Below are 11,792 nucleotides of genomic sequence, written 5' to 3'. Positions count from 1 at the left end.
TTTGCAGCACAGGAATATGTAAAATTCATGCAGTACAGATGTCCTTTAAACAAAAGGAGTGAAGGCCCTGATCACAAGAGCTTACAATCTATGGGGAAATAAAGAGAAGAAATAAAAAGTGAGGCCATGTTCACATGTTGGAGTTTCCGTGCTGACTTCTGCATTGGAATTTGGCACGGAGATTCCGCTGCAGCAGAGTCCCATTGAATTCAACAGGATTCTGCTGCGTTGTACACACAGTGGAATTTCAGTGCCAGAGGTTTCCCGCCTGGAAATTCAGTTTTCTGTGTCCGCAGAAAGAATGAAAGTCTTTTTTTTCTGCAGACACTGCACAGAATGCATAGAAGTCTATGAGACGGCGCATTCCTATGCGGTCCTAGTGCCGGCATATTATGACGGTGCCTGCACTCTCCAGAATGTCCGCACTGAGATTTTTTCGTGCAGACATTCCAGCGTGTAAACGTGGCCTTAGGGCCCTGATCACAAGAGCTGACAATGTATAAGGAAACGAGAAGACATTAAGAGTAAGGCTATGTTAACACGCCAGAACATCCATGTTGAATTCCGCATTAGAATTCTGCAGCAGCAGAGTCCCATTGATTTCAGTGGGATTCTGCTGTGCTGTGCACATAGCAGAATTTCCGCGCCAGAAACATGTTGTGTGAAAATTCAAACTGCGGTGTCCGTAGAAAGAATGAACGTGTCCATTCTTTCTGCGGACTCTGCACGGAATGCATAGCCGTCTATGAGATGGTGCATTCCCAAGTGGTCCCATAGTCTGCAGAATATGGACATTCTGACATGTGAACATCGCTTAAGGGCCCTAATCCAAGAGCTTACAATCTATGGGGAAATAGGTAGGACACAGGATTCCGCTTTGAAATTGCAGGCAGAAATTCCGCTTGCTAAAATGTATAGTGTAGTGAATGGGTTTCCGTTCACAGATTCACACTTCGTAATTTGTGAAGCGGAATTTGTGAACGGAAAATCCGCTTGGAAATTTCCGCCTGAAGAATGGCGTTGCTCTTTCTTCAGGCAGAAATACTCGCGGAACACATTGCAGTCTATTGGAGACTGCAGTATCCGCACGGTCCTAGCGCCAACTGATTCAGTCAGCGCTGGCCGCACTCGTAATCTCCGGGCGGAAATTTTCTGCCCAGAGATTCCGTAGTCTGTACCTACCCTAAAGGCTATGATCACAAGAGTTTATAATCTATGAGGAGGAGACAAGAGGAGTGAGGATCCTGATCACAAGAGCTTACAATCTATGAGGAGGAGACAAGAGGAGTGAGGATCCTGATCACAAGAGTTTATAATCTATGAGGAGACAAGAGGAGTGAGGATCCTGATCACAAGAGTTTACAATCTATGAGGAGGAGACAAGAGGAGTGAGGATCCTGATCACAAGAGTTTATAATCTATGAGGAGGAGACAAGAGGAGTGAGGATCCTGATCACAAGAGCTTACAATCTATGAGGAGGAGGAGACAAGAGGAGTGAGGATCCTGATCACAAGAGCTTACAATCTATGAGGAGCAGACAAGAGGAGTGAGGATCCTGATCACAAGAGCTTACAATCTATGAGGAGGAGGAGACAAGAGGAGTGAGGATCCTGATCACAAGAGTTTATAATCTATGAGGAGACAAGAGGAGTGAGGATCCTGATCACAAGAGTTTATAATCTATGAGGAGGAGACAAGAGGAGTGAGGATCCTGATCACAAGAGCTTACAATCTATGAGGAGGAGACAAGAGGAGTGAGGATCCTGATCACAAGAGTTTACAATCTATGAGGAGGAGACAAGAGGAGTGAGGATCCTGATCACAAGAGTTTATAATCTATGAGGAGGAGACAAGAGGAGTGAGGATCCTGATCACAAGAGCTTACAATCTATGAGGAGCAGACAAGAGGAGTGAGGATCCTGATCACAAGAGCTTACAATCTATGAGGAGGAGGAGACAAGAGGAGCGAGGATCCTGATCACAAGAGCTTACAATCTATGAGGAGGAGACAAGAGGAGTGAGGATCCTGATCACAAGAGCTTACAATCTATGAGGAGGAGACAAGAGGAGTGAGGATCCTGATCACAAGAGCTTACAATCTATGAGGAGGAGACAAGAGGAGTGAGGATCCTGATCACAAGAGTTTATAATCTATGAGGAGCAGACAAGAGGAGTGAGGATCCTGATCACAAGAGCTTACAATCTATGAGGAGGAGACATGAGGAATGAGGATCCTGATCACAAGAGCTTACAATCTATGAGGAGGAGACAAGAGGAGTGAGGATCCTGATCACAAGAGCTTACAATCTATGAGGAGACAAGAGGAGTGAGGATCCCGATCACAAGAGTTTACAATCTATGAGGAGGAGACAAGAGGAGTGAGGATCCTGATCACAAGAGCTTACAATCCATGAGGAAATAGGGAGGTGATGTAGCAAATGATTTTCCAACTGGAGATATCAAGGTTGCAACAGCGCCACCTAGGCTGAGTCAGCAATGAAAAAGAAGATGATTTCCTTGGTACAGGACAAGTGTTCAACAAGGCACCGAGAGGACATCTACATTACTCGCTATAAAAGACCTATAATGTATAGATTTATTTTGTGATATAATGTTGTTTTATAGGCCTTGGAATTGCTCAATTAAAGAAGCAACGCTTGGCTGTGAAGCATATTTCTCTTTTGTAATCCCACACTTATCAAGAGTGACAAGTGTCATTCAAAGGGTTGTCGCAAGGAGAATTAGCCACTTGAGAATTGAGAGCTCACCACATTTTAGTGAATATATTGTATTAAGGATGAATATCATCAGACGGCAGGCACTTCATTCCTTGTTAAGTAAAGCGCAGACAGCGTTAGTTTCTATATGTAGCTCTTCCAGGCATCCTGTATTTTCGGACATTCCTCACACTGAATAGTTTTTCACAACTGAAGGTGTTATCCGACCTTATATCTAATTAGGCTGCATTCAGACCATATTTATTAGGTGTCATCAGGCTGTCTGCCACCAAAATGTCAAAAAGGAACACTCATGTACAGCCTGACATGTTGCCAATGGGTCTATAGACTTAAATGGTGCAATACATTGCTGATTCCTGATTAAGTCAACGCAAGCTGCCTTTCGCTTCTCGGCCTTTTGGCTAAGATCAAGTGAAGTATCTGTTCTTATCAGTTTAATGCTGGTGGCAGGCGACGCTAGTGTGGAGCTGGTGGGGATGGGTGCTGCATGGTAGGGAGGAGGTGTACCGGGGCGTTCCGGGGCTGTTTCTGAGGAATCAGCTCGATGTGACCTGTTTCCTCCGGGTCTCGCCATGAGGCTGAGAGGGTCTAGAGCCGAGGTACTTTAGTGCCTCGGGGAGTGGTGACCTCGAGGTGCCGAAACTCACCGGGAGGATAGACTCACTGAGTTGAAGCAGGGGCACCATGAATTCTTCACCTTTGTGGCACTCACCTCTTGATTCCCGGCCTTCTGGCGAGGATCAGAGAAATTTTAATAGATCCGGCCGGATGTCTGCACACATTCACTTATTTATTTCTTTTTGTCTCACTGTGTCTTTTTTTGTGTGTTGTGTGTCCACAGGATTTGTCAGGATGCGGTAGCCCTTCTGGGTGTCCCTCTTAGCGGTCTAGGAGAGGTGTGTGTGGCCATTAGGTTCCGCACCTCCCTGCAAACACCCCAGGTACTTTGGCAGGGTACCTACCGTTATCGGCTCTGCGGGCAGAAACCTTGGCTAACGCCAAGGGGGATGCCGGGAGCATTTGGGGTCCCTTAGTAGCTTCGGTGAAAAGGGACATTGAACCTGGAACCTTGCAGGTACCTTTTGGTGCTGATGCGAAGGGTAAGGTTTGTTGGGAGGCCTCTCTCCTATCGGAGATGGGCTTGCCATAGACCGAATCCTCTGTTCACGTTTTTTTAGTGTAACGCGTCTGCACTTTTTCTTGCACTTTGGATGATTCGAGAGCATGTTCCTCGGCTCTTAGATAAAAAAATAAAAAAAGTCAACGCAAGCTGCCCTCTGATTCCTCAGGATTAAACCTTGCCTACGGCCGTTCACACAGTAAGTGTGCGGAATGTCCGCTGGAAAATACGGGCAGGCATTCTGCACATTTACTTGATTTGGCGGTACTAGGACATTCCGGAAATGCACCTTCTCCATAGATGGCAATGCATCTCCGAGCGGAATCCGCAGAAACATCAAGTTTAATGTTTATGTGGATGCCGGAATAAGGAAATTCCGCAGTGTGCACAGTGCAGAAGAATCTCATTGAAATCAATTTCAGACCAGAATTTTACTGCGGAATTTTGCAGCATTTTCAAATGTTTTAACTATATTTCCAAAATCGCTGTAAGGCCCCTTTCACGCTACCATTATCCTCCTGTAAAAACCTCCATCATGAACTCCCGTCAGATAGTCCTGAAAACAGCCGTCACAAAATCTCATTCATGCCAATGTGATTTTTTTGACCATCCTTTAGCATCAGTTATGTCCTGTTATGACGAACGTCCGGTATTTTTTAAGGCACAAAAGACGGTGCATGCACTAATTTTGGTTCCGTCAAAAATAAAGGTGGAATAATGTCCGTAAAAATTAAAGATTAAAGTCTATGGGTGACGGATGTTCACACATGACATCCGTTATTGTCTGTTTTTTTATGTTCCATTATTGCTACTGAGCATGCTCAGTACTAGTTATTAGTGTTGAGCACAAATATTTTTAATGCAAATTTTTATCGCAAATATCGGCAATTTGCGATTTCGCGAATATTTAGAATATAGTGCTATATATTCGTAATGATGAATATTCGTTTTTTTTTCACATGCAAATTTTTATGCAAAAAGTGCAAAACGTGAATGAACATAGCGAATATGCGAATTTCACAAACATAGGACGAGTAATCTTCAATATATTCATGAAATATCGTGAATTCGAATATGGCACCTGACGCTCATCACTACTAGTGATGACCGACAGGGGCCATATTCGAATTTGCAATATTTCCTGAATATATTGACGATTATTAGTCCTATGTTCGCGATATACTTTTTGTTCCGCGCATAAATTGCCTGCATTTTTGCATGGAACAAACTGCATTTTCACACATTTTAACTGTATTTTGGCTGTTTCTGCTGTAATTTTCCAAAAATCACTGTAAAATTGGCACATTTTTACTATGATTTGCACAATTGTGGAAGAATAGCACCCTTTTTGTTTTGATTTGAGGGATGAACGCAGCCTCGGAAAAGGTGTTTATTTACTTACTATACAGTATATCCTGATCTCAAAGAGATAGCAGCAGTATACAGATGGTGCTGGAGGAGGGGGGGGGGGGGTTCTGGGAGCTAGCAGGTGCAATTTAATAGGTGATGGTGTCCTCCTCTAGGACACAGGAAGTAAGCTGACCCAGGACTGACTTCCTTTTAGTGGTGATCACATGACCAAATTACAGTGATGAAACACATACAGTAGGTGCAGCTGTGCTGGAACAAAATAAATGGTGCTGTACGGGCAATATGGACAAAACAAAAAAAGCTGACTGGCCAAAAAGGTTTATATGCACCATCTTCTGCCGACCCTAGGCTTGTTAATGATTTGAACGAATGGAACTGTTTCCGACTAATGGCAGATGTATGTAGAAAAGTTGATATCTTATTTTTGGTTATTATTTTGTGCAGTAGTTAAAGGGGTTATCCAGGAAAAACCTTTTTTTTTTTTATATATCAACTGGCTCAAGAAAGTTAAACAGATTTGTAAATTACTTCTATTAAAAAAATCTTAATCCTTTTAGTACTCATGAGCTGCTGAAGTTGAGTTGTTCTTTTCTGTCTAAGTGCTCTCTGATGACACGTGTCTCGGGAACTACCCAGTTTAGAAGCAAATCCCCATAGCAAACCTCTTCTACGCTGTGCAGTTCCCGAGACAAGCAGAGATGTCAGCAGAGAGCACTGTTGCCAGACAGAAAACAACAACTCAACTTCAGCAGCTGATAATTATTGAAAGGATTAAGATTTTGTAATAGAAATAATTTATAAATCTGTTTAACTTTCTGGAGCCAGTTGATATATATATATATATATATATATATATATATATATATATATATATATATAAAAAAGTTTTTTCCTGGAATACCCCTTTAAATAGTCATTTGTGCAGAAAAACAGATCTGAATCCTTTCCATGGAAGCCCAGACTAGCCACATATCATAGCAGACATCTATCAGTGGTTTGGGGTTACTTATGGCATTGTCATCAAAGACAACGATCTTCACAGACCATCTATGAATGACAAATCCTTCAGAACACAGCTGTCTGAAATCCCTAATGCAATGGTTTTTAACCACATTGCCTTTGGCTGTCCGGATATGCTGGAAGTTTAAGATTTGCAACAGCTGGAGGCACATTGGGAAACATTGCCCTTACATATGGCCATTTTCAGCATGAAGAAAGACCGTTCAGTCTGCACTGTACATTAGAGATGTGGACTATCGATAGTAGTCTAAGGGTAGGGTCATGCGGATCGGATTGTAGGGTCCATATCAGCGGATCCGCAGCATAAAATATGCTGCGGATCCGCTGATATGGACCCTACAATGGGGGGGGGGATTCTCAAAAACGACTGTAATTTTGGCTCCAGCGATATTATTCCCACCTTCTTTTTTCCTCCTCAAATTTTCTAAGGTCTCTTTTGCTGCTTTGAAAATATGTGAAAATTCATTTTCCCGACACTTTTGTTTTTTTTTCGCACCCAATTTTTTTTATTGCTGCAGCCATATTGGATTTTTTTTTGCGCCAAAATTGCAGTTTGGCACCAAAATCTGCAATTTTGGCTCCAAAATTGTCGATTTTTGTGCCAAATTTTACATCCCAGAAAATTCTGGTGGAAACATCTCACGAAATATTCCATGGTTACCAGTGCCCAGACAAGCGATAACTATATAAATAAAACATTTCTGAGCTTAAATAAGAGTGCAGGTCCAGTGACCAAGAAAAAAAAATATATATATATTTTAATAACATTTTTCAATAATAATGATTTCTTTTTTTAAAAATAATTACTTAAATAACACCTTTTCCCCAAAAACATAGACTTGCATTGAGGGGCGGGACGTGACATCCTGAGGGGTGGGGCTATGATGTCACTCCCCCCTGGCGCCGGCTCTAAGCATTCGGATCATTTTGTTCCAAACGCTGAGCAGCGGAGTATCCCTTTAAAAGGGGTACTCCGCCCCTAGACATCTTATCCAAAGGATAGGGAATAAGATGTCAGATCGCTGGGGTCCCGCTGCTGGGGACCCTGGGGATCGCTGCTGCAGCACCCCGCTATCATTACTGCGCAGAGCGAGTTCGCAATACAGGGGCCGGAACATCGTTACGTCACGGCTCCGCCCCTCGTGATGTCACGGCCTGCCCCTGTCAATACAAGTCTATGGGAAGGGGGCGTGGCGGTTGTCACGCCCCCTGCCATAGACTTGCATTAAGGGGACGGGCCGTGATGTCATGAGGGGCGGAGCCATGACGTCACGCTGCTCCGACCCCTGTATTGCCCGTCATTACGCAGAGAGCGAACTCGCTCTGCGCAGTAATGATAGCCGGGTGCTGCAGCAGCGATCCCCGGGGTCCCCAGCAGCGGGACCCCGGCGATCTGACATCTTATTCCCTATCCTTTGGATAGGGGATAAGATGCCAGGGACGGAGTACCACCTTTAAGGGTTTTCATAACAGAACATTATAACGGGTCTTCTAAAACGGATATATTTTTAGTGTGAAAATATCCATTTTATTAGCCATTAAGAGTGTATTCACACACACCGGCTCCGCAATTGCGAATTTATAATTGCAGATCTGCAGTTAAATACACAGTTGCGGATTTTAGAAAGTAGTGAAAAATACATTAGCGTTGCCTTGTACAATCTGTGTGTGAATGCGCTTTGCTCAAAAATAGTCAATTTTACTGTGTGTGAACATGGCGTCAAAATGAATATAAACAGCTCTCCTATGGAAGTGAAATACGGCGCAGCCTAAGTGAAGGGAAACTTCATAGTTGTAATGTAATGGAAGCCTTTAAAAATCAACATGTCCTTCTACTTGTCACGGCAGCAGAATTGATAGCTCTCCCATATTGCCACACATAAAGCCTTTTGTCATTTTCTTATTAGAAGTTCAATATGCCTTCCTTTAAACCCTCGGATTTTATAGGCCTGAAGTCACAAAAATAAAAACACAGGGTATTGGTTGTCTGTAAGCGTAAGTTTACATACAATGTATTGGCAGTGGAAATATTCTACAGCTAAAATCTTGGAACATATTTGCTGCTGTTGATTTACAAAGAAAAACATTCAATAAAAATCCTGATTATGCTGTTCATTTGCTGCAATATGGTTCTTAAAGGGGTACTCTGGTGAAAAACATTTTTTTTTTTTTAAATCAACTGATACCAGAAAGTTAAACAGATTTGTAAATTACTTCTTTAAAAAAAATCTTAATCCTTCCAGTACTTCTTAGCAGCTGTATGATACAGAGGAAATTCTTTTCCTTTTGAATTTCTTTTTTGTCTTGTCCACAGTGCTCTCTGCTGACACCTCTGTCCATGTCAGGAACTGTCCAGAGCAGGAGAAAATCCCCATAGAAAACCTATGCTGCTCTGGACAGTTCCTGACATGGACAGAGGTGTCAGCAGAGAGCACTGTGGACAAGACAAAAAAGAAATTCAAAAAGAAAAGAATTTCCTCTGTAGCATAGAGCCGCCAAAAAGTACTGGAAGGGTAAAGATTTTTTAATAGAAGTCATTTACAAATCTCTGTATAACTTTCTGCCACCAGTTCATAAAAAAAATTAAAAAAAAAAGGTTTTCCACCTGAGTACCCCTTTAAGTTTTTCACTTACCCAATTGAAGTCAATGGAGTAAACCTGCAACAAACCTACAATCTGCAACATTAATTGACATCTTGCAAATTTAATAATTCATACTATAGGTCAATTTCCACAGAATGTGGATGGACTAATATGGAGTAACTAGAGTCCCATGGGCACAATGTCAAATTTAGACTTGGGTTCCCCCTTTTACTTCACCTGTGCCGGTAAGGTGACATTCTCTGCTGTCCTTATCTCTGCTGTCCTTATCTCTTGTAGGCTGCAGATCTAATGCAGCCTGTAGCTTACAAGAGCAAATGAAGAGGCTCTGTCATAGTTCTCAATTGGATCTGTGTCCTCAGGGTGCAGATCAAGCTGAAAGCAGCACTGGTAGGGAAAACTGATAAGCCAAGAAGAGGAGGAGCCATTAGGCTCCAGGTACCATAGCAAATGTGTGGCCTGACTCATTTGATAGTTCACCATTGTCATTAATTGAAGCTTAAAGGAAGAGATAAAAAACACAGGGGGCGCTCCCTGATGAGGTGTATCCTCTGGTATGTACCCTTCATACACCCAGGTGATATACCCACCTTTTATGAAGCTGCACTGGAATTTGCAGCAAATGACTAAAGTGAATGTGATCGCGGCTGGTGGCTGCTGCACTCTTGCCAGTCTCGGACCCCAGTAATGGTGACCGAGAGAGAATAGTGAAAGGCGAATAAGGTAAAGAAACCGGTTAGCGGAGGCACTGCGCAACTGTAGTCATGAGGAGAAGACTCGAGCAGCACAGGACAATAAAACTTTTATTGGTATAATTTAGGACAACGCGTTTCGGCATACCCTAATGCCTTCCTCAGGTCCACTTATAGTTCCCAGAGGTTGATTGCGCTCAGATCTGGGTTGCTGGTTGTGGAAGTCCTGTGGGTATCTGTGCTGCCGCAGTCTAACAGATAAAAATAAACAGAGAATAACGCTTCATAGTGCAAGACGTTTAAGCAAGTAAAACAGCACTGTACTGATGTTAAGTTGCGTCCCTGATGTTGTTGTATCACATATATGTGCTTTATTGGGGTCACTCCAAACCATCCAAATGAGGTACTGCAGGCAGACTGCTTCACCCAATCCTCCGTGTTGTGCTCAGTATTAAAGGGATTCTCCATCATAAAGTGATTTTAGTACGTACCTGGCAGACAGTAATGGACATGCTTAGGCAGGATCTGCGCTTGTCTTGGGGCTAAATGGCTATGTTGTGAGATTACTATAACACTGTGGTTAGCTTTTTGTGAACTGGTATTTTTCCTGTTTGAGTTTTTCTTTTTTTGACTACAAATCCCATAATACCATTTTCCTCCCTCCCACACATCAGCCACCCCACCCATTAAAACATAAATGAGCTGCATCCATTCAAAAGACCTGTGGTTTTCAATCAAGGTGCCTACAGCTGTTGCATTAGTTGCAGATTGATCAGCGATCCCTCCACCCATTGAAGCAGACAGGCTCCCTGTCATCAGCTGACTAGTGATGTCAGGTCTCGACCACATTGCAACCTGGGAAAAATCTGAGACAACAGTCATTTTGTATGCTGGTAAAAATAAATATTGGGGTGAAAATCACAGAAGAATTGTGAGAAAACTGTCACACACAGGTACAGACACTATATTATGTATTACACTAACTTTACAGCTCCTGTAGCATAGTCAAATAAAAATAATTCCTGGAATACCCCTTTAAAGGGGTATTCCAGGCAAAAACTTTTTTATATATATCAACTGGCTCCGGAGAAGTTAAACAGATTTGTAAATTACTTCTATTAAAAAATCTTAATCCTTCCAATAGTTATTAGCTTCTGAAGTTTTCTGTCTAACTGCTCAATGATGATGTCACGTCCTGGGAGCTGTGCATGATGGGAGAATATCCCCATAGGAACTGCACAGCTCCCGGGACGTGAGTCATCAGAGAGCAGTTAGACAGAAAACAACAACTCAACTTCAGAAGCTAATAACTATTGCAAGGATTAAGATTTTTTAATCAAAGTCATTTACAAATCTGTTTAACTTTCCGGAGCCAGTTGATATATAAAAAAAAGTTTGGGCCTGGAATACCCCTTTAAGGATTATCAATTTCAGAAGACGATATTTACTTTTCAATTAACAGATTTATATATATATATATATATATATATATATATATATATATATATATAATCCAAATATGAACAGCACATCAAGATAAATAGGTAGTTTTGGACGGGGTGCAAGCATACTTTGAGCCTCGGTCGCCGGTTCCTTAATCCATAAAGTACAAATAGATGCAGCACACCACAGCTTGAAAATCATGGTGCAAGGTTTATTCCATAGTGTATTCCAATAGACAACGTTTCACCAGCCTCACGCTGGCTTTTTCAAGCCAGCGTGAGGCTGGTGAAACGTGGTCTATTGGAATACACTATGGAATAAACCTTGCACCGTGATTTTCAAGCTGTGGTGTGCTGCATCTATTTGTACTTTATATATATATATATATATATATATATATATATATATATATATATATATATATATATATTTATCAGCAGATCCATGGAGATATATAGTAGTAGATATATATTGTAGATTACAAGAGCAGGCAAGCAGAAGAAAATTTACAAACCTCATCCCCATTCTATAGATTTTTAATTCCGCAGCATTTGTTGCATCTTGTGGATTTGTTGCACATTTTCACTCTTTTTAATGCAGCATCGGTGAAATGTACAGTACAGTCTGCACGCACTCACTGCACTGAGATCATTGTGGGTAAGACAGGAAAGAGTAACAGGATCGGAGAAGTAGGAAAGAACCAATCTTGGTTAATTTTATAAAAATCCTAAATGAAATTACTGCACCTGAAAATGAGGTATTTGATTATCTGAAGCCTTTGAAATATATATAATTTTTAATAAAGT

General features: G+C 41.8%; 1 pseudogene; it reads left to right on the top strand.

Annotated features, from left to right (window-relative positions):
- The first annotated feature begins 3,120 nt into the window (after positions 1 to 3,120).
- LOC130294749 (U2 spliceosomal RNA) lies at positions 3,121 to 3,211 on the top strand (annotated as a pseudogene).
- The last annotated feature ends 8,581 nt before the right edge of the window (positions 3,212 to 11,792 follow it).

The sequence above is a fragment of the Hyla sarda genome, chromosome 10 (assembly GCF_029499605.1).
Source record: "Hyla sarda isolate aHylSar1 chromosome 10, aHylSar1.hap1, whole genome shotgun sequence".
NCBI lineage: Eukaryota > Metazoa > Chordata > Amphibia > Anura > Hylidae > Hyla > Hyla sarda.
The sequence above is the reverse complement of the archived record's forward strand: the minus strand, read 5'-3'. Positions and strand labels throughout refer to the sequence as shown.